This window comes from Accipiter gentilis, chromosome 5 (assembly GCF_929443795.1).
Source record: "Accipiter gentilis chromosome 5, bAccGen1.1, whole genome shotgun sequence".
Taxonomy (NCBI): Eukaryota; Metazoa; Chordata; class Aves; order Accipitriformes; family Accipitridae; genus Astur; species Astur gentilis.
Genome location: NC_064884.1, coordinates 3,078,870 through 3,103,107, shown reverse-complemented (window position 1 = coordinate 3,103,107; position 24,238 = coordinate 3,078,870). Strand labels below are relative to the sequence as shown.

The following is a 24,238-nucleotide window of genomic DNA, read 5'->3' as shown; positions in this document are numbered from 1 at the left end:
ACTGAAGAGATGTCATAGAGTATATTCGATATGCTGGCTGTTGCAAAAACAGCTGGGGGGGGGCAAAGGACATGCTCGCTGATGCTCTGAAGAAATTGTCCCCCTCCTTCCGTAAGACAAGACGCCGGGATTTTTTCCACGGAAAGCATCCTGGGGGACTGGAGAGAGCCCCCTCCTCGCCGCTGGAGCATGGGAAAGCTGCGTAAGCAGAGGCAGAGGGTGCAGGGCGGTCAGGAGCAAAGGCAGCTCAGCAGTCCCTGGGCAGCTCAGGCAGAGATAACGTCACGGCACGGCAAGTCACCCAGAACCGGTTATGCGTAACATAAATCACCGAAGACTGGCCCCGAAGAAGATGCTATCTATCCGAAGTAACATACATTGCTCTGCTGTTTGTGCTGTGATCCGGCTGTGCCTTGGAACGACTGCTCTTTCTACAAGCTCAGGGAGTTGCTGTTTTCTGTCCCTCTTCCCCTCCAGCCAAAAAGCTACTGCTACAGGTAGGGCAAGGATTCTGCAACCCTTAGATGTACCGCTCAGAAGAAGATTATTTTATTTTTTTTTTCCCTGAAGAAAATATGCATCAGCACACAGCACAGTTCATTATGTCTAGATTTACTTTTACATCAATAATCAGAAAACTCCCTGTACTCCAAGTATCCGTCAGGAGCACCGGACTGAGAGCATGAAGTTAAGAATACTTCTATAATCCTATTAAATGCAAGTCTTGCTTCTGAGAAACAACACAATTTCTTATCTCTACCCTGAAAAGCCGGACACTGAGGGAACACGAGTAAGACATCTCCCCTTTGGACGGTCAACTATAATAAGCTAATACAAAGTTCTGTCATGCTCTGGACTATCTGCACAAGCAGCGAAAAAAAGAGGACTGCCACTGCCAGAACTAAAGCATATTTAATCTGCAGACTTCCCCGAAATACTAGACCCATTTGGAAGAAAACTCCATAGGTTGTATCAAATCATTGCTAAACTCCGTCTGTCTTTAGCCACAGACCTGGTATTGCACACACTGACATTGCCAGCTACTCACAAATGTCAGAGCTTTCACTCGGAGAGAGGTCCACACATTCCCAAGAGAATTCACACCAAACAAAAATCCTATGGTGTTCCTATTTACAAAATCCTCTACGGCGTGTGCACGTCTGTATACGTGGGTGACAAATATTGCGTATTTTGCTTTTTCCATCACAAAGGAAGTTGGGGAGTAAAGACCTCAGCATTAGCACACTATACACGTTTGGTTGTTAAATACAGGTTTGTTTTTAAGCAAGTGGAACCAAAATTACCCAACTAGCTTCCTCACAGTACCCAAGTCACCAGGTAGTACAAACCACGAGAAGATATTCAGTAGCAGCTTTTCCAAGGACAAATACCTCAAGAAAGAAAGAAAGAAAACGCAGACAAATTCAGAGAAATTTTGCAGTGCTGGTAGGAGCTAGTCTCCTTTGGTTTCTGGCAGTGTGAGCTGAAGTGGGTGGAGTTAGCATAAATTATCAAGACTTTGTTGATAATGTATTATACAGTGAAATAAGAACCCGCGTCTCCAGCTTCCGGCAGCTATGTTCATAAATAACCTGTAGTTTGGTAGAAACAGCCTTGATCTGTAAACCAGGTAGGTGGTAACAGCATGCCCAAGACGGCAAGTTTTAAATTGCACTGCTTCCCCAACTCCCTCCTTTTTTTCACCAGTAAACATTTATGCACCCTCAGCCCTGAAGTAGAAAATCCCAATTGAACTGCAACAGCACTAGGCTTATTTCCTATCAGCCACAGTACAAATCCAAGCCTAGGGTGAAGGAGACGATTTGCCATGAAGATAATCAGCACTGTCTCATTCCACAAGAATTTTAACTACACGATAACCTGGCCCTCCACAACTATTGCTCCTAAAGCCATACCATATCAACAGCACTTAGTTATCCATTAGAAAGGAAAAAAAGAAAAAAAATGCTCAGCACAGAACCCTTGTGACTATTGCCGTTTTCACACAGCCAAAGTACAGAGTATGCGCTCTACTCTGCAACGGACAGGATATACCACATTTTTGATGAAAAAAAATGCAAGTTTCAGTCACGCTAACAACCACATTCTACACACTTTACCCGAAAATGCCTCAAGGAGCACTATCACATGAAGAACGGGATGCAAAATTCTACTTTGTCTGCTTTCTATACGCTAGTGTAACCTACATAGTGTAATCTGATTGAAGAAGGTAATTAACCTTTCTCCATTCAAATACTCAACCACTTAAAAGATACACAGCCCTATACATATGCTTCAAAAGACACTAAAAATTAAAATGAAGTTGCATTTGCTATATGAAAACAACACGCTTGCCTTTTCAAATCATGCTCTACATTTTTATTAAACAGCGCTGGCTACGACCAATTGGGAAACAATTGCATTCCTCGGAGATACGGTAACATCTGAATACTCCGTTTCTGAGAAAAGAGGGCTAAAGCGGGGGGGGAAGAAAGCATCTCCGAGGAGCATTTATCTGCGGGTGATTTATTGATAGTACTGACCTTTCAGCTTCATCAAGACTGCTTCCAGTTCCTATCGCTCCCGCAGTGAAAGCTGCCGTATAGATATTGGTAAAGGCGGCGGCGGCAGCAGCAGCAGCTCCGCTCCCTCCCTCCATGTTGCGCGCACACGTTTGCACACTCACCCGCCCGCTTGCACACTCACCCACGCGCTTGCACACTCACCCACCCACCCTTCCACACTCGCCCCCGCCGGCTCTGCGGGAGCAGCTGGCTGGAGGCCGGCGGAGGGGAGCGGAGGCGAGGAGAAAGGGCTGAGGTTGGTGTCCGTCCCCCCCCCCCCCCTACCTTCCCCAGTCCTCCCCACCCCGCAAGACAAACGCGCCCAGCCTCCTCTTTAACGACACGGTACATTAACACGATCTGCTTTCTAGCACAGGCCGGCTCGAACGTCAGCTCTGCCGAGATCCTCCCAAAAAACTGGATTTAAACACCCCCCCCCCCCCCCCCCCCGGAAAGGTGTATATATAAGCGAAAAGCACAAAACGAGCTTGCAATTCTGGGTTCCCATTCCGCCTCCCCTCGCTAGCACTGATTCATGTTTTCCTAAGGCTGTTACAGGCGGTTCATCTGTAACCCTTTCCGAGCCGCAGGGAGGAAAAGGAATTTCTTTGTCCTGCGCACCTCCTCCCCCGGCCCTCGGATCCACGCAGGGAGGTCCTTACCTGCTCTGGGTGGTTTTACCCCTAAATAAAACTTCAGCAACTCCGCCGCAAGTGACCAGTAAGAGCCATAAAGGCAGGACTCTATTCCCAGTTCTGCCAACTGCGTAACCTTGGATATATTACATTAACGTACGTGCCGTTCTGCCGCCTCCTTTTTGAAAACAGGGTGATATTTACTGGGTTCCCAGAGGAGACGTGCAAGGCTTTATTCATTTCCGCGTTTATGCAGCCAGTTTTAAAAGGAGCTGTGTAAAAACCGGTATTACGTTTTCTGGTTTATACGCTAAACCGTAAATAGGAAGTAAGTATTATTACCCAACTTTCAAATCCCATTAAAAGACTGAAGTCTTTCATCAGACCACCACTGCAGCAGGCTGGATGATTAGATATCCATAAGAGGCAGCGAGGTCTAGCAAATAAAGAGGAAAGCTCAGATGATGGATGACCGGCTTCCAGTCCTGCCTTTGCCATTAGCTTGCCGCGTGACCTTGATCCAAGTCGTTTTAATCTTTCTGTGTTGGCGCAAAAATGCAGAGCTATTCTCACTTCTGTAAAATGGCCCCAGTTTTTTTGTATTATTATTACCGCTGCTGTTTGCTGAAGCTCTAGCTCAAACACGCACACTGTCATTTGTAACCCACAATATTAGATACCGTCCGGACACAGCCCCTGGAAACTCAACACCTGTGATGGGTTGACCCTGGCTGAACACCAGGTGCCCACCAAAGCCATTCTATCACTCCCCCATCCTCAGCTGGACAGGGGAGAGAAAATATAACAAAAGGCTCGCGGGTCGAGATAAGGACAGGAGAGATCATTCACTATTACCGTCACGGGCAAAACAGACTCAATTTGCAAAACATACTCAATTTATTACAAATCAACCAGAGCAAGGTAATGAGAAGTAAAACGAAATCTCAGAACACCTTCCCACCACCCCTCCGTTCTTCCCGGGCACAACTACCCTCCCGGATTTCACCACCAAGCCCCCCCAGCGGCACAGGGGGACAGGGATGGGGTTTATGGTCATCACACGTTATTTTCTGCCGCTTCACCTCCTCAGGACGAGGGCTGATCACACTCTTCCCCTGCTCCAGCGTGGGGTCCCACCCACGGGAGACAGTCCTCCACGAACTCCTCCAACGTGGGCCATTCCCACGGGCTGCAGTTCTTCACGAACTGCTCCAGCATGGGTCCATTCCACGGTGTGCAGTCCTTCAGGAGCACACTGCTCCAGCGCGGGTCCCCCACGGGGTCACAAGTCCTGCCAGAAAGCCTGCTCCGTGGGCTCCTCTCTCCACAGATCCGCAGGTCCTGCCAGGAACCTGCTCCAGCGCGGGGTTCCCACGGGGTCACAGCCTCCTTCGGGAACCCACCTGCTCCGGCGTGGGGTCCTCCACGGGCTACAGGTGGAGATCTGCTCCACCGTGGACCTCCCTGGACTGCAGGGGGACAGCCTGCCTCACCAGGGTCTTCACCACGGGCTGCAGGGGAATCTTCGCTCCGGCGCCTGGAGCATCTCCTCCCCCTCCTTCTTCACTGACCTTGGTGTCCGCAGGCTTGTTTCTCTTACATGTTCTCACTCCTCACTCCGGCGGCAGTTTCTCTCCGTCCCAACTTTTTCCTTCTTAAAAATGTTATCACAGAGGCGTTACCACTATCACTGATTGGCTCGGCCTTGGCCGGCGGCGGGTCCGTCTCAGAGCCGGCTAATATGGGCTCGCTCTCTCTTGAACACAGGGGAAGCTTCCAGCAGTTTCTTACAGAAGCCACCCCTGTAACCCCCCCCCGCTACCAAAACCTTGCCAAACAAAACCAATACATTCCACCCCTCGCCTCTGTGCATCACATTTTTAAGAACTATCATTAAAATCCACATTCATCACACAAAGTCTTCACTCACATCACAAAAATAATTCCCCACACCAAAATCAAAATAATATCATCACAAAACTGACAAAAGTGGACAATTTACACACACAATCCACCCCTCATCCCTTCACCACAATTACAACAATAAAGATTCCCCACTCATCAAGCAGCTCTTAACTCTCTAGCTGCGTTCAGTCCATGTTTTGCCCGTTACCTCTCTCAGTTACTATCCTTATCTCAAATTCCTCACATTGCCCGCATTCTCCACCAAAAAGACTGTGATGGGTTGACCCTGGCTGAACACCAGGTGCCCACCAAAGCCATTCTATCACTCCCCCATCCTCAGCTGGACAGGGGAGAGAAAATATAACAAAAGGCTCGCGGGTCGAGATAAGGACAGGAGAGATCATTCACTATTACCGTCACGGGCAAAACAGACTCAATTTGCAAAACATACTCAATTTATTACAAATCAACCAGAGCAAGGTAATGAGAAGTAAAACGAAATCTCAGAACACCTTCCCACCACCCCTCCGTTCTTCCCGGGCACAACTACCCTCCCGGATTTCACCACCAAGCCCCCCCAGCGGCACAGGGGGACAGGGATGGGGTTTATGGTCATCACACGTTATTTTCTGCCGCTTCACCTCCTCAGGACGAGGGCTGATCACACTCTTCCCCTGCTCCAGCGTGGGGTCCCACCCACGGGAGACAGTCCTCCACGAACTCCTCCAACGTGGGCCATTCCCACGGGCTGCAGTTCTTCACGAACTGCTCCAGCATGGGTCCATTCCACGGTGTGCAGTCCTTCAGGAGCACACTGCTCCAGCGCGGGTCCCCCACGGGGTCACAAGTCCTGCCAGAAAGCCTGCTCCGTGGGCTCCTCTCTCCACAGATCCGCAGGTCCTGCCAGGAACCTGCTCCAGCGCGGGGTTCCCACGGGGTCACAGCCTCCTTCGGGAACCCACCTGCTCCGGCGTGGGGTCCTCCACGGGCTACAGGTGGAGATCTGCTCCACCGTGGACCTCCCTGGACTGCAGGGGGACAGCCTGCCTCACCAGGGTCTTCACCACGGGCTGCAGGGGAATCTTCGCTCCGGCGCCTGGAGCATCTCCTCCCCCTCCTTCTTCACTGACCTTGGTGTCCGCAGGCTTGTTTCTCTTACATGTTCTCACTCCTCACTCCGGCGGCAGTTTCTCTCCGTCCCAACTTTTTCCTTCTTAAAAATGTTATCACAGAGGCGTTACCACTATCACTGATTGGCTCGGCCTTGGCCGGCGGCGGGTCCGTCTCAGAGCCGGCTAATATGGGCTCGCTCTCTCTTGAACACAGGGGAAGCTTCCAGCAGTTTCTTACAGAAGCCACCCCTGTAACCCCCCCCCGCTACCAAAACCTTGCCAAACAAAACCAATACAACACCCAATCTAAAGGTACCCGATTTTTGCACATAGTCCCTTTCGACTCAGCAGGACTGCTGAAGATGTTCTTGGTTATCAGCTGTAAGCGAAGATTTTGGGTGTGTGAAATACTGACTCCGTGCTCTTTGGACTCAGTCAGATACCAAGTTTACGAAGACAAAAGACTTATGAAATAAACACACTTTTTTTTGTTTAAAATTCAGCAGAAGAGGCTACACAATCCCAAATTATACAAAACAGTCGGTACAACTCTGTTGTGGTTTTTTTGTTTTAAATGACTGGATCAAGGTTGTTTGCTAAACGCTGTATAACTGAGCGACAATAACCTTGTTAATTAGACCTAAGGCATAAGGAGTCAGTGGTGCCAACCATTAGTTCAGCACTTACAGGAGAAGGGGAAGATGCAAGCTTGGCAAAGTGTGAGCAAAGTCAAACAGGTTATACCCGTTCTGTGCCTAGAAAGCCTAATGATTGTTTCTAAATCCCTGTCTCCCAATGCTAATTTTCCTTTGTTTCACCAAAACGGACATGCAGGAATGGGACAAGCTAAAGATAGAAGAACTGAATAGGAAACAACATGCCTATTTAGAAAAAAACCTCTATTCTGACTTTGCATCAGTAGCTGCTGGGCTTCAGGAACTATTACAACACCCTTCCTTCCCCCTCGACCACCCCCACCTGCAGTTCCCTGTGGCAGAAAGCAAAGTCCGTTGGTCGGGTTCATCTCGGGGACTAGATCCCTCAACTTGTGGTTTTGACCTCTCTGACTTGAGTGGGTAAATTAATTCAAATAGAGTCAAACTTCGTGACAGGAGAAAACAGAAGCACACTGCAAGAGTGAAGGGGTTTGCACAAGGTGATGGGGACGGAGCCAGGAACAGAACTCCGCGCTGGTCCGGGACCACAAACCACTGACATTAAGGAGAACACAAGGTGAGAAAACCTGTGGAAATTCACCACCCAGCTGCACTACAATAAAATACTTTGCTGCACCCTAAGGTTACCACAGAAAGAGGACAACCCGCTACTTAAAAAGAGTGAAGCTAAAACCCAGCTCCATAGCTGATCCAACTGATCAGAGTGTTTAATCCAAGCTGAACAAAACAGTAACAAACAAAGCAAAAACAAAGCTGTCATTTTATAAAGTGATAAAGCATAAAAACTCAACAAATACTGTCCACACTGCATCTGTTATAGCTTAGGGTTTACTATTGTGCTTAACAGCAGAGCAGAAGTAGCTGTGGTGAAACATTTAAGCAAATATATTTACTGTACAGCTCAAAAACCAGACTCTTGCCAACTAACTGGAACCAATTAGTATGACAGAGGAGATGCATTTACTAGTGCACAGAAGTTTAGCGTATCCATTACCAACGGCATCCAGGTGTTGGGGGCACAGCAGAAGAATATGCTCTGCTGTTGTTTTTCATGCTTCTGTGACATTACCACTGCCAGCCATGCTAAGAGATACCATCTCCAACTCTTCCTTTCAGCTCTCCATCTTTCAGATACTACCTGTCGCCTTGCACTTTGACCGTAAATTCACCAAGGCCAGAGACACTCTCTCTTGCTTTTTATTTGTACGTTTTTCAGTACAGCACAGCTTTTTTTCGAGACCAGGGCTCTGGATTCTATAGTTAAACAATAGTAAGTATTTTGTTTCACAGCTAACACGAGTTCGCTAGTTATTAAGACACACTACTGTGCACATATAAGTGTCACATTTTAAAAAGGTCTTTAAGACATCTCTTAGAAGACCAGGCTCAAAACTGTGCTATGGTTTGATGTAAACTAACACAGCTTTACTACACATGAGCTTGATTAGTTCTGCTGGGACAAGTTTTGACAGTAATGGATCATTTTTCTAATGCAGACAAGATCTGGTCTCCAGTCAGCTACACTTTATCTTTATTTAGGGCTTAAATTATCATAATAATAGCAAAACAAAATTAAAATTTTGACCCAAATTGTGTGTGTGGGGGGGGGTGTTGGTTTTTTGGTTGGTTTTGGGTTTTTTTTAATTAGGAGAACAGAGCAGAATGATATCACTAACTGCAAGCTCCAATTTGCTGTTAAATTAGCAATGAGCTTGGAAACATTTTATCTCTTAATCCTTGGGGTAACAGAGGGTAGTGCAGAATCAAATTTAAGAACAAATCTCCAATCTGGAAAGCTTCTTTATGACACAGTTGCACTCATGACCAACTTACTAAGTTCCAGGTTGACATAGCTCACAAGAATGATAATTAGAGTTACATAATGAGTTAGCTTTCTACTACCTAGATAAACTTTGGGGAAACTGCAACAAGAACTCCTGTTTCAGACAACTCTGTCCTAACAGAAACTTCTGTCAACCACTTAGAGGATAAGATTATCCAACTTGAATACCACTTGTCACCTCTGCCAATACATTCACTTCTCCTTCAGTAGTTTCTCCGAGTTTAAACGCTGTTCCATTTAAAAAGATGAAGTGGCAAGCAAGTGGATTTTAAATTTAACCCTCTTCGATTGCTTGAGGTTATCTAGACAAAGAAAGAGCGAGGATGCTGCAAGACAGCCTTCCTCCGTTCCTCTTAGGATACTTTTTCATTCAATTAAAAATGGATTGCAATTAATAATGTATGCACGACAAGATAATGTAGGAATGCTTTTGATTCCAACAGCAAATGAATTTAATAGGAAAATATTTTAATGTTGAGATATATATATTTTTGAATAAACCACTTGAAGCAACACCGTTCTCAGACTATGTATTGCAAGCACAATTTTACCTAAGGCATTGCTCAATACTCACTGAAGCAAGTTCAGGAAACATGAAGACCAACTGGACAGCTGGAATCAAGAAACTAAAATACTTAAGAGAAAATCTTGCTGCTAGCCCAAGATGAGAACTATTTCATTGCTAATTGATGACATAGGTCACAAACTGCTCTCTACTGAAGCATATGACAAGACATTTGCCTTCTCATTCATAGCCCGTTCAATCTCATGTTATATGAAAAATGTTGTTGGTGGGGTTTTTTTATACCGGAAGGACTCAGTGAATCACAACACAAGAAAGAGAAAACCAGACTGCAATTTCTGACTGACAAAACATATGTAAAAGCCTTTCAACTCCTCACCACATCAGACGCTCCTTTTGTATGCTTAAAGTTAAATGAATTTCTGAAGGGCTGGTTTAAGCCATGCCTTCCCCATGAAGACAACGTAAATGCTAAGCAGGCTGCAGCAGACACCTTCCAATCCCTGACCAAAAGGGAGTTTGCATTCCTGCACATTCTCCCGTACAAGAACTACGCTCAAGGCTCTACTTAAAAAACAAGGCTATTGCCACTACTGCACACCTCCACAATTAATCATCTTCAAAGGCCATTTATACGGCTATGCATTATTACATCTCCATGACAGTTATTACCACGCTGAATTCCTTGGTACAGACCTTGTTCTTTTGATGACCAACTAATCTACTGGAGGTATATTACTGATTTCTCTATAAACAAACTGCAGCGTATACGTGTATGTGGAATCGGGAGAAGAAGAGGAGAAACAATTTAGGATCTCAGTGAAAAACCCAGCCCTGCAAATACCTCAGATCAGGACTGCAAGAGGGTGACTGAGCTGTAGAGAACAACCTCCTCTCACACTGGCTACATAACATGGAACACCTTCAACTCCCAACCGAGCCTTTGGTTTTTTTAAAAGGTGTCAAATGTAATTTTTGTCACAACACAGGCTATTAAAGGAACATTCATCACCACAGCTAGAGATGCCGAGCAAACACGCGGAATTGACAGTGTCCTACCTGCCCGCCCCCTCGCCAAACCCAAGACCAGGTTGAGCCATCACTCGTAACGCAGGTGCAAAAACCGGTAGCGTCTGCACAGTATGACATGTTTTATGACACTTCTGCACAGCACTAATGCAGTAACGACCGACACATCCACCATCGAACCCACACGGAAAACTTTTAAATCCTTTCTTATCTGAATGTTGTACTACAAAAAGTACAAGCGTAAAACTACAATAGGATGCTTATACTTCACAGCTTGACTAGAAACAACACACGAAGAGGAAGGTAAGGAGCAGGTACCTCGCTCTAAATCCTGCATGGGACACGTGACATGCATTTTTAAGTCGTGAACCATAATCTTCACTGGTGGAATCCCTGCCAGGAGTAGGAGAAATAGGTACTCCCTGCAACTTATTGTTAGTGAAACCTTACTCCAAAGGAAAGAGAAACAGCCTCGTGAAGCAGACGCTGAACTAGATGACTAATTTCAGTATTCCCACACTGCTTTTCTTCCTCCGTCAAACAGTCTGAGCAAGCTGCTGCTCAGTACAAGTTTATGCTTGTAGAGGTGCTTTGCAATGCTGTGTCCAAGGTGTGTCTGGGCAATCCACCTGCTCGTATTCAGCACTGTCAATACCTCAGGCACCTGCCCTCTAGCAAATGAGGAACACGTACTGAAAACCTATTTCCCCCAAATGCGTCTTGGACATGGAAAAAGAGAACTCTGCGTTACAAAAGTAACAGCGAGCTTTGTTAAATATTTCCATCTTCAGAAGTTAGCTATGTAGAAATAGATCGTCAGCCTCACAGCCACTCAGGAGTAGTTTGTGCCTTGGACTTGTTTCCACTTCATTTTTGGATCAGGAGTTCAAAACCTGTTTCTCGTGAGCCTACAGAAAACGCAAGATAAACTACTAGGACAAGAAAAAGTCCTGAGGGATAGGGAACAGAGACACGAGAGAGGAAAGCAAGCACAGTAATTTCCACACACAGGTTTGGGGTTTCTCCAGACTTGGAGAAAACAGAAGCGGGTTCAGTGGCAGAGAGAAACAGAGGCAGGCTGAGTGAAAAGAGAAGGTGGTTGGGCACCTGACGCTACTGTAAAGAACTCTGCCACCCTTAAAACTCATGGGGAAGAGTGCAACACTGTCTTTTCATTAAAGTTTGATGATGCAAATGGACTGCCTAGGCAGTGAAGGAGAACCACAGTTTGAGACGTTCCGTGGTGGAAGGTGGCCAAGTCTGCAGTCATAGGGTTTGAGTAATAGGGGAACAGATTAAATGGCAATCAGCGCAGGCACATTTCACAGCAATCAGGTCAAAGCCATCAAAGATAACAGCTTCGTGGCCCCCAAAGAGCACCTAAGGGAGCAACTTTTTCTCCAGTGCAAGAGGTTAGCAGTAACAAGGAACCAGAAAGAACATCCTGGAAGTGTTTTGAGCATCCAGGTACCTATAACCCCAAAAGATTGCACAGTAGTTGAAAAATTTCAAATGCTTCCCCCATCTGTCCATCCCTCTCATTTCTGAGCATCACTCCACATTTCCTCAAGTCCCTTTTCAACCAGCTACTCTTCACACACATGTTGATCCTCTTTTGTGTCATATGAACTGAAAAACGCATGTCAACTCTTAGCACTGTTGATAGTCCAGGCCATCAGACCAGTTCACGTACGGCTGCAAAAAAATACCTAATGAGATCATACAGTCCATCCTCTGCAGCAGGAGTGATCTAACTCCATACTTGCATACCAGCAAGCTTTCCATCTTGGAGAGGTGGGAATTCCATTAAGCAGCTATCATGTAGCTGTCAGGCACCCAGTATCTAAATACACAATCATACGAAGGACTCGAGTTTTCTTTTTTCCCCAGGCATAAAGCTAGCAATATGCTGCTCTGTTTCTTACATTAGCCAACCATGATTTGACTCAGAGGAATACACTGTAGTAATTCTGGTAATAATTCTGCCTCTATCTCACCTCAGTACCCTCCTGGATGAAAGCTTTCAATTAAAATATCCCCCAAGACAGTTGCAAGGAGAGAAGGAGAGCAGAATTTTTGTCTACTCTTTTACTGCCTGTGCTTACCACAGTCAAAATTTTCCTTTCATTCTGACTGACCCTCTCTGAAACAGGCCTATAGTTTTGCCCGCTCAGACATTAAAGTTTGCAAATACTGTGGTTTAGGTATCCCCATCTGTAGGTTCTCTCTGTTCTACTCTTTCTAATCATGTGAAGGCAGTTACACCTTTGTTTACTACGCTCAGCATTCAAGTACTTCATCCAAGCACCTCGCTAGTAAAGGATATTGCTCATTGTGAATAGCAGACAGCCGGAAAAGACAGAAGGTGAATGATTACTCAAAAATTACCAAAGATGTCTGTGTAACCTCTCGGAGCTTGGATTAAGTGTCATGCCAGGTTCTTCACATTTACCCATAAAACACAGTGTCCTACTTCTTTAGAGATTAGTGATTAATGACCGATAATGAAGTCAGGCTACCACACCTCAGGTGGTAAGCCTTAGTGAAGCCTGCAAGAAGCTTCACTGACTGAAGCTGGATTCTGCATGGACTCTCTTGCAGCATGAAAGCATCTTTAAATGACTCTTCATCACATCTCCCTTGCTCTCGTATTGTAACAGGACATTTTCAGAATCATTCCTCCTCCACGAGAGTCAAAAGTCTGTCTTAAGCCACATCCAATGAGCCAAACCACAAAGCTCACTTAACTTCCACTTTACCCTGCTATTCGCATCTCTTTTCATTGCTTTGCTTTACCAGGTTGTTACTCAACTGCGTTCTCTTTTTCAAGTTCTCATCCTTCATGTTTCCTGCTCTCCACCTTATTACCTTCCCACTCGCATCTTTCACCGTCCTGCTGTTATTTCAGTCCTTCCACAACCCCTTATCCATATTCTTTTTTCCATTCTTTCATTCCTTCATTATCATAAAATGTCCTGTTTCCCCTTTCCCAAGTGTTTCTGTGCAAGAAACCCCTTTACGCTGACACAATGAAAAAAACAGGGAAAAAAAAAAATCAGTCTCTTCTTTTCAAGTGAGTCTTGCAATTGTTAAACTTATGGAGAAGGGTTGGAGAAAGTCGAGGAGTGCTGTTTGGTTTCAGTTTTTAGCAATGTCCTTCTGCTGTCCCTAAACCAACATTTTAGGCCAAGATCTTTTACGGACAAATAAAATGCTAACAAAATCCAGCCAAAGTTAAGGCAAGTATCCAGCGGTCTTAACACAACAAGCCTTTCTTCCTTGATACCAGAACCTCACCAAGAATGCTTGAAAAAAGTACAGGACTTCATCTCCCACCAGGCTTGCTGCTTACAACAAGGGACTCTGTCCACCACCACCACCACCACCACCAGCAGTAAGCGTTTACTACTAAGAATCCTGCAAACTCACTTTTGCACCTGCCCACCACCAGTGTTAACAAGACACAGCAAATGTCATGTGTCATTTCACATCACAGGGGAGAAGTTTAGTCATGTAATTTATCCAGACATGGGACACATTATGCTGTAGATAGAGATGATTCTCCCCCCCCCCCCCCCCCCCCTCCTAAAAAACGGCTATGCTAAGCATTCCTTGTCCAGGCACAACACAGGCCACAGTTTCTCCCCTGCTCTGCAGCAAGTTGGGAAGCTTAAGAGGTGAAAGAGATCCAGTTACATCAACTGGGACTGCTGAAGGGCAGACAAAGCATGGTGCTGTCACAGTGTGAGAAACAAGTCTGGCTGCAGGAGGAACAGGAGGAAGGAGTCAGCTGAAAGTCTCACATAAAAGCCAGACAGTTCTGCACCGCAGGGTAGGAGTGAGGACTAGGAGAGAAAACACTTCAGCCTTGTTGGTATTAAACCTGTATTTAAAGCTCATGGGTTAACCAACATCAAGCAGGTCATCTCAAATTGGGCACTCGCCTTTATACAAGGCTTTTTTCCAACTGCTTAAAGATAATAGGGCTTTTGGCAGGTAAAAAAATGAAAGCAATGAAGGAGCTATGCTAGAAGTTCAAGAATTACTTGAACAGCTAGGGAGCCTGCTTAATCCTAGGATGTCACCATTATAGCCTTGTAAAGGGCCGGAGTTGCAAAAAAGTCAAGCAGCTAAGAAAAGTGAGAGGAAAACACAGCAGCACAGATAGATAGAAGTGTTCGCAGTCTTCTGGAAGAGGCTGTGCTCCGCTCCCAGTGCTGGCAGGACTCAATTACTTGCAAATATAACTAGCTGCAACACTCCAAATAAATCAGGTGTGGTACCAGCTATGATAGCAAGGGCCAGATAAAGAAGGGCTGAGGCCACGCTTCAGCCTGTGCTTTTGCAGAAGGTGTCTGCTCAACAGAAAGGACACAAACAAACAAAATGAAAGAAACAGAATATGCATGATCTTTCAAAATAAGGCTGAAACTTCTCATTGCACGAGGATAGTGTCTTATCTTTGCCCGCAGGGAGATTATTTGATCAGTCCCAAGTTCTATATCTGCAACTTCTCCTACATTTCCACGTGATACATTAATATTCTAGTTTGTGAGGCTTAAAGTAACATTCACGGAAACTGTCATTCAAGATGTCTTTCGCTAACTACATTCATTCTACATCTAGAAAGACAACATCACCAAGATCCCACTGACAGAGAAACATTTTGCTGCTACTGGGTTTTGTTTGGTTTTTTAAACATTGGAGAAGTGGATAAGGCATGGAAATGTACCTTACAGGCACTACATGATACAAAAGTTGCAAAGCAAAAAATGCTACTCCTACCCCCAAGGAAAGCCACTCTAGCTCTAAGCTTCAGCAAGTCTTCTCATGTTCGAAGGTAAGGATTAATTCTGGCTAACATTGATAGAAGAATACACAAACAAAACACAGTATCCATTTTTATTATAATCTTTTCATGAAAAATCACTGGTTTTGTTAAAAGCTGGACATCAATGTTTTCTGTTTAAAAACACATTCTTTATTTTCTCAAAGAACAGCTTCTGGGATTTTATTTTTTTTAAACACCACTTAAAGCTTTTTAACACAGAACAGAGTTAAATGAGAATAAAATGGCTGTTTTGAACATGAAGAAGAGATTACACTTCTTCTCTTTTTCTCGAATGGGAAGAAAAGATGATGAAAGACAAATCTAATTTTCTCTCATTACAATCCATCGATGCACAGATTTTTGTTAATTGCTTTCCTTATGGGTATAATCTAAACGTTTTAAACTATAATAAACCTAAGCAGCACCATAAGAAAATAAAAGAAGATTGCAAAAGAGCTTGGGGAATCTTTTAGCAAATTTTTCATTAGTTTTGCATGGAGAACAACAGTCCAAGAAGCTTGGGTGCACGTTACAGCAAGAAAACATAAAAGCACTATGGTCAGGGGAAAAGGACACACAGAAAAGGATATTACTGCCCTGCTTTCCAGGCCCAACATCCAGAACACCTAATGCACCAGGATATGAGTTTGGTGGGAAAGGCAATATAAGAAGTTGTTAAACACACGTGCTAGAAAAATGAGCTGTAAAATGTACCAAAAATTTCCCTGAAAAAAATGGGGGGAGGAGGGGTTGCATCTTGGAAGTAGTTCAGTGGCAATTTATCCCAGAGAGTTGTGAGAGCACAGCCTCTGATGTTTTGCACTTCAAGACTTTAACGCCCCTGGCCACCCAGGCCTCTGAACCACCATCCCTGAAAACACAGTAGTAAAGATCTAAACAGACAACTGGAAATTGCCCCCACTAGGCTAAAAAGTTGCTTCCTCATTAAGTTTCAAGAATGTAATGAGCACACAAGGTGTAAAACCAGCAGTTAACAAGCAAACAGACCCAGTCTCTCCCATCTCCACAAGGTAACATTTAAAAGCATCCACAAATCCGCAGGTAACTAAAATTAAACTCAAACTGGAAAATAGATTTAAAGCATTTTCTCAGTAATTGGAACAAAACGGGGATTTCATGAGCTTTTTGTCTTCATGCTCAAACTTCTGCAGCAGGCCTTTTTTTTACTTAAGTACAGCCTTTTGTAGGACATATTCATAAAACGTAGTAGTTGATTATCCGGTTACAGGTAAAAACAGTGTTTTACGCACATGCAATGCTTAATACCTTTTTTTAAACTTACTTCCTTCAGCAAAAAGGTGGGATGTTTACAATTATTACCGCTCCTTTCCCCCCCTAGATGTTAATTATCACAGATTTCATGGGTAACTCCTTAAACCACTAGAGCTAGGTTCAACAACCTGAAGTTCACAAGTGATTCTTCGAGACCCTCACACAGTTATAAGATGAGGACTGCGTGAGGATGCTCCACTGTTGCCTACTATCCTCTTGCCTGCCTTGCTCCAGCTTAAAAGAGAAAAGTGGTCTTGCACAGCTTTTTAAAACCACATCTCATTCACTCTGTGAAATTACAGTCTCGTTAACAGAGCTTGAAAGGATGGGGGGAGGAGGGGGGTGACAGCAGGGAAGACTACAGACAAATTCAGCTAAAAGAGCAAGAGAGGACAACACTGTTGTTTATATCCTTTGTAACATCCCACGTATGGGAAAACAACATTCTCCCTAAAGCCAACTCGCTGGTTAGGCTGACCTCTCTTTTGGTTCACAAACTTGCTTTCATTATTTCGTAAAGAACTGCTGTTGGCATAAATCAAGTGCTTCACAAATTAAAGAGAAGGAACCTAGCATAACCTGCTAAATACAACATTTTCCTGAAAAGCACACTACCTGTGCAACCGTGGCTCAAGGCTTACACCCTAGCCTTTTGGGGTCACAGGGACAGGATTTCTTAGACATTCATTGCAAGTTATTTTAAACAGATCTCCAGTCTTCCAGCATCTATTCCATGGACATGAGCGTTCAACAGCTACAAAACTTCAGGTGTGCTACAGCTATCGAACGATATGTTAGTAAATCAGAAAAAAAAACCCAGGAGAAGATACTAGTACTTGAGTTCTTACTATCATTAAAGACTGCTTAAAAAGAAAAACAAATAAACCCACTTTTTTTTCATTCAATGAAAGTTAGTTGCAATAGTGTGTCTAGGAGTCCCAGCATAGATCCAACGCCATAGTCCCAGCACAAACATCCACAAAAAAGAAGAGTTTGCACAGAAAAGCCTGAGGAGAAACAAAGGGATGGGGCATTAAATGACTTGCCCGAGCATACTCGGTGAATTAAGGCTGTACTTAAGTAAAAAAAAAAAAAAAGGGTCTTCTAAGTCCCAGTTCTGTTTTCCCATCTCTCACAGTCCATGCTGGTTCACCACTACAGGTTTCTCTCTCTCAATAAAGCAGCAAAAAGAAATCACCACATGGGCCCAGACTTCGCAGTCTCCTGCAAATAAGCCCTTTAATCTCACCTCTGAACACTAATATAAACCAAACAAGTAACATTTCTTTCATAGACTATGAAAGCCCCTAAGTGTCTAACTCAACCCGAATATAACATGACTTGAAATAGTCTAGCAGGATAGCACATTACGCATCATCAGAGAAACACGTAGTCTTCTGCAGTAAACCACAGGGCAGCTGAAGAGCAGACCTCCAACAGCAGATACTCGTATTGACAGCAACCACAGCTGCATGGAACAGACTCAGCTTGCCCCTAACTGCATTTTAAAGGGGACAACGGTGCCAGAATTGGACATTAAATCAACTACGCCACTCTTTCAGCGCAACACTAAGGACTGGGAATTTTGCTTGCAAAACGAGGTAGCTGTACTACTAAGCAGCTTTGGGAGGGGAGGAAGAACGGGAGCCCCCGCTGCAGGGCTCCCCTGCCAAACAGCAGCACTTGCTACTGTGAGTAGGACATGATTTCCCACAGCGCCTGGCACAGGGTCACGGTACGGCAGGTTAGGGCCACGGCCATGTGAACCCAGACGTGTTCCCAGGGGAATACAAAGGGCACCGATAATTTGGAGTCACTCCTTGTTGCGCCTATTTGTTCAATCACACAGGTGAACGTTCAGGCACAACTCTTCTGATTTCTTTCAAGGAGGAACAGGCTGTCACTTTTATGCCTCAACAATCCATATGTGGCTTTTAAGATGTCCAGGGACTCACCATTTCTGTAAGAGGAATGGAAGGGGAAAAAAAAAAAATTAAAAAAAAATCACTATGTTCGAATCAAACCTATAAAAAGAAACACGAGTGCCAGACTCCTGAGTGACAACTGCCACGCACTAGGAGGTGAATCATGCCCTGGCATAGGCAGGCTGTAATTTGGTGCAAAGAAGTTATCATAATCAATATTTACAGATGAGTATTTTTATAAAAAGAGTGTACAGTTGCCACAATAAGGATTAGGAGACCGGTCTTAAAATAGAAATAAAAGCACCAAATGAAAACTGTCACCTCCCCCCGCCCCAAAATAAAAATACCTTAAAACCTAAACAAGCAGATTGATATTTACTGTATGAAACAAAGTCTGGGCAACAAAAACTCAGAGTGGAGGAGTCACATGCTCCTTTTGTGTTTCTTGTAGGACACACCGAAGAAAAAGTTGGAAAACCAAGTGCAATTATTTTACAATACTGCTACAGAACTGGCTAGAAGCTCCTGCTGTGCAAAGTGCTGTACCAACACAAAGACAGACTCTCATTCAGAGAGCTGCGTATCAAAAGCAATCACTAGAATATAACCACTGTCACCAATACCCCGTAAGCAAGAGGTGACCACTCCATCAGGGAAGCATTATGAAACTTGTTTATAAATATCTTTGAAACATGTAACTGCACTATTATGCAACTGTTAAATATGTTCATATTTCCAGCATGAAAACAAACACTGTGAAGAACTCCTAAGGGATGAATCTCTGGGAAGCACCAGAGAGATTTCAAGCACACAAGTTTATTACTTGGATGTGTCTGATAATTTCATGCTTTAACAGCTGCGACAGTAAACCAGAACTGGTGCCAAAGTTGATGCCTCTGCAAAGGGTCTCAAATTTGCAGTAATATCCTTTTCTGTGCACCCTCTGTTTTATTATCTGGAAAACACAGAATAATTTTACAAAAGCATTTTTTATTGTAATTTTTTTTAACCTTTCTAGAAATCAAGATATTCTAAAATAAAGAAAATTTAAGCTCTACTGATGCATCGCACCCCAGTTACGCATTGAACTATTTTTCAGGCTTCAAATGGTCACTACAAGCTCTCCAGATGATAAGCTCTTATTTATGGATTTGCTTTAAATATATAACTTAGGCTTACCTATGAGAAAGCCTGATATTTGCAAATTAAATCAAGACTATCCCCATAATTTTAAATCATGAAGGAAAAGCTTGCAGACATGTCTTCTACAGATCAAATGGGAGAACTCATAGCTGATTTAATTCAAATTCTGTTAGTGCCAAACACCCAGTATTCCACAAGTAGTAAACTGTGTATCCGATTATCACTTGTATAGTTCAAGGGACTGCATTTAAATGAAAATTATGAAAACGAAATGGACTTGAAATGCCTTTTTGACTAGAAAAATGAGTGTTGAAAGTGACAGTTGCTCAGGGAAAGTGTTTCTAAAAATACTAATAGTTCTACTACAAGTGGCTTTAATAAAGATTTAAAGGATGTTATTGCCAAGTTTTCCTCTTGTCGCCTCCCTCCTTCCCCCCTCCGGTGACAAGGTAACCTACAATACTCCAAAATACAAAAATGCCAAACAGTGAGAAAAAGAATGGCTTTGGTGTTTGAGCACAGCAGCTGTGTTCTCAGCTGCTGGACCTCCCATCGTTCCTTCACATGCACACAGACCAGAACGCGGCAAGCCACAACATTAATGTCTTCTTGAGAAACCCTGCTTGGACAGGTCTGCCAACAGGCTCTATACAACAACAGGCTACATAACTGCAGGTACTGGGGGTGGGGTGGGGGAGAAACCAACCTAAGAACAAAACCAAACTATAGTGGAAATTAGAGATGTAAGAAAAAACTCACTTCTAAATGCAGAGCAGACTCCAGAAAGAAAAGTTTGGGCATGCTGAAACACCGTCATTTATGGAAAAAAGCAACTGGGCAGGTTCACTTGGTGCAAAACCCACACAACTTTATAAACCATTACCTCCAAATGCTTTTTCCTTCCTTATCGCTTCTGTGCCAAGTTCCCTCTCCCAGAGTACATGTTGACCAACGTAGTGACCCTTCGTTACAGCTTCTTTTAAATGGTGCCTCTCAATTTAACAGAACAGTAAACCTGGTGATACTTTTATGCTTCATTCGTCCAGAAGCCTTCTTTTTCTTTTCATAAACAAATCTAACTGAATAAAGCCTTAAAATTTTTTTTCAGTCTGTAGCAATAAGGCCAGTAGGAACGATTTCAGCATCTCTGAGCGACCAGGCCTTTGCTTTGTTGCAGCACGGCAACACAGCACAAGAGCTAATATTACCGTGTTAATTCTAAACTACATGCTAGCAAACTGAAATATCATGTAGTAACAGAACTTACATTTCAAGCTTCGAATACGATTTTCAAAAGGTGAGGTCAATTCAAAAGATACCCATTGGGCAAACTAGGGACAAAAAATAATGTTTCCAAATAAGTCTTTAAGCAGAAATTTCAAACAAGCAACAGCTATGCTCCTCAGTCATCTCAATCCCAATGCCCAATTACCAAATGATTTCCCAATATATTGCTTCCAAAGCAGAAAAGGCACAGAAATATTTATTGCAAAGAAGGTCAAATAAAAATCACTTGGCATAATTTTACTATCATAGACAGGAGGAAAAAAGTGAAGGAAAATGGCTACAAATATTCCTCATCTAAGTTCCTACACGGCAGACAAACCTGACAGATTTGATGCTTTCAGAAATATAGCCTGTCTATAACAACACCAACTCCAAGAACGTTCCCAGGGCAACAAAAAATAACGTCTGACACGACTTCAGAGATTGAAAGATAATTCTTTTACTTCAAGCCACTACAAGACTTTTATTCAAGTTTTGGCTTCAGTGCAGAAGTCAAACTATATGCCTGCCAGAACAATGCACAAAAAGCACATTTCAGATCACAATGAAAGCACTGCATTCTTGGAGCTGGCTAGAAAACCTTTTTCACTCAAGTCGTGCCAGGCAGTGTTTTTCTTCAGGAAGAAGATGCACAAAGAAATGCACAAAATGCTCTACACACAAGCTAAAACAATGCATCAGCCTTGTTGGTTTCATTCATGTTACAGGTCCCATGCTACTGGCACAGGATTTTTCTTTTATCTTAACTAAAGCTTTTAAAGCAGACCAATGCAAATGTTATCCTTGACATGACTGGATTTCTGTGCATAGAACACAAACTAATCACCTATTTATCCACAGATTTGTTCTCATATTAAAAACCTTTAAGGATTTCCTGCCAAGTGATTCAATACTTAATTTTGCCCTTTAAGGTGGGCTATATATGAGAATACTACAAAACTCAGTAACATTCTGGAGAATTTTTTCCTATCACATTTTTGGTCATAATCAAATAGATTGAATTCCTGCTGTGCTCCTCCAGAAGTTATTGCTACCGTATAAACTTGGCCCCTTTGGCTTTCATGCCAAACATACTCATGTTGACAACAAAAGCAAAACATATATTTGATGTTGGAAGGGTTCAACTTTTTCTTGGGACTTGATCTACTCAGAATAAACATAAAAGATGCAAGGGGTTTGGAATTTCTTGTTTTGGTTTGGTTTTTTTAAGAATCCTATTGAATTTTTAAGCCAGCAATGGCCTCCTTAAAAATTTCTCCTGAGTGCATCACAATGCATCTAAGCGACAATCTAAAAAAAAATTACACAAGTTTTCAAATTAGTTTCTGTAAAATTCCATATATTGTTATCATCACTGAGTATCATAACACTCCTACAGAAAAAAAGAAAACAGAGGAAGAAGGAAGGGGGAGAGGAACAGTTACTTCAAAACAATAACCTTCAAGAACTTGCAAAAAGGAGAAAACATAGCTCTTCTCCCAATACTTCTTCACAGAAAGGTTGATGAATTTAAGAAATATATACAACCCATGCATTCAAATAGAAGCTTGAAATGCCTTTTTAACATAAGCCAAGCAAAAAAAGAAAAATCCAATAAAGTTATACAGAAAAAAACCCCCACTGTGCATTACTGAGAGACTGTAATTTCTTCTTCATGTTTGCCTTGGAGTCGTGCGTTCTTGCATTATGTGGCATCTGAGTATACAGATATATTATTTCAGTATTTTGCAGCATCCTCAGTAGCCTATGTTCCCCCACTTTCTCCTTTGCACATAGTTCTTCAAACTTGCAGCTAATCAAAAGAAATTTCTGGGATCTTAACTTCCATTTTTAGTACTGGCCTACTTAAAAAAACAAAGGGAACCCAGCAATAGTAAGACATGCTTCTCTTTTTTTGAAAATGAGGAAAAGGAAACAATACCTCTGTTCCTCCCTTGATCAGAGTTTTGAGGCAAACGGGCTTACAGACTTTCAAGACCTGCTAACAATTCACCCAGCCTGGCATAACGTATGGAAGGAAAGCAGCTAGGGAAAAAAGAGGCAACCTGCAGCTAGAATAGATTTGATGTAACATCAAACCACTCTGGGGTAGCGGTAGTGGGACACCTTGCTTTTGACTAAACTTTGGGACTCCTTCTGCCCATTTCAGTTTCATTGGATTCACTTAAATCCTTTGTGCCTGACTTCCTGAACAAGCGTGTCTCTGTCAGATTCCCACACTTCGTTCGTTAGTCCACGAACAGCAATTTGCAAAGGCAAGAGCAGGATTTTTCAGAGCCCTTAGTTACTCACATCACACCAATCAATTTTTCCAGTGATCAAGGATGAATGGCTGACAACAAAACCTTGGCAGATCACATGGAGGCAGCTGACTTTGAGCAAGTAAAGCCTTTGAGAAAAGGAACTGTATATGCATCATGGGTACGCACTGGGTATTTCTGCAAAACCTACTCTAGGAAATCAGTTCAGATCTAATTCCGGCCTAGATTTCCACTGTCCTCAATCTTCCTTACTTTTTCCATAAGAACTAGCTTGCTTTATGCCAATGTATGTCCAAGATGACTGCAATAAAGACTGAGTGACAAATTAAAAAAGGACACAAAAACTTAAACATTACATCAAAAATTATACAGATTCCATCATCATGGGATTTCACCTGGCTACATACCATAGTGGGATCAACTCCGCTACATAAGGAACTATGCACATAAAGCAGTCTGCGTCCTAATTTTCGGGCAAACTTAGTTTCACAATGACAACTAGGGGGTCCCTCCGTTTTGGAAGAGTCCAACTGAGGCCTCTAGAAAGCCAATTTGCTGAGCTCTTCCCTTATCCTAAGCTTCAGTGCAAAAGAAGAGGCTCTCTCTTCTCAAATAACCCCTAACTGAACTGGCACCAAACACCTCCAGGTGTCTGGTTTGCAGACAGTATTCCCAATGAAGTCAAGCACTGTCATCATGTTCCATCTATACCTCAAATCATTGGAAACTGGAGAAAATAAAAACACAGACTCTCAAGTTTATCACACGTGAAGGAACGAGACATAAATGATGTTCCAATCCCTGCATCAGTTCCAACAAGGAAAGGACACGCTTTCACTCCCAGGTACAGAAAAGCACGTGTGCAGCACCCACATGTGTATTGCAGCTGTCTCCACCCCGTATGCTTTCTGCTGAAACTTCAATGGTCTAACAAATGCATTAATTACAATTTAAAATGAACCTGCACTTGAAGGGAGGGGTAGGGGGGAATGAAAAAATGATGTGGCAGGTACCCTTGGCGGCAGTCTTAAAGGACAGGCCTTTACAATTACGTGATCATTTTAACAAGGTGGCTTTCCTCCCTCTGAAGCATTTTTGTCCTCTGCACGCTGCAGCTTATCCAATGTGCTCAGCAGTTCTATTTATATAGACGTGACTCACCTTAGAACTGCCTCAGACAACATACCTCTTCTACTTTCTCTTAAAAAAA

General features: G+C 43.3%; 1 protein-coding gene across 3 annotated transcripts in view; it reads right to left on the bottom strand.

The window, feature by feature from the left end:
* Nucleotides 1-24,238, bottom strand: part of ARHGAP32 (Rho GTPase activating protein 32) — a 252,566-nt gene that overhangs the window by 186,905 nt on the left and 41,423 nt on the right. The window contains exon 1 of one of the 3 annotated variants that reach the window (XM_049799525.1): nt 2,907-2,980. The exons of 1 other annotated variant lie outside the window; for it this stretch is intronic. The gene's annotated coding sequence lies outside the window, so the exon portion shown is untranslated. Of the gene's footprint in view, nt 1-2,543; nt 2,617-2,906; nt 2,981-24,238 lie in introns of those variants that run through there. One more of the 3 variants, XM_049799522.1, reaches the window with a different exon arrangement.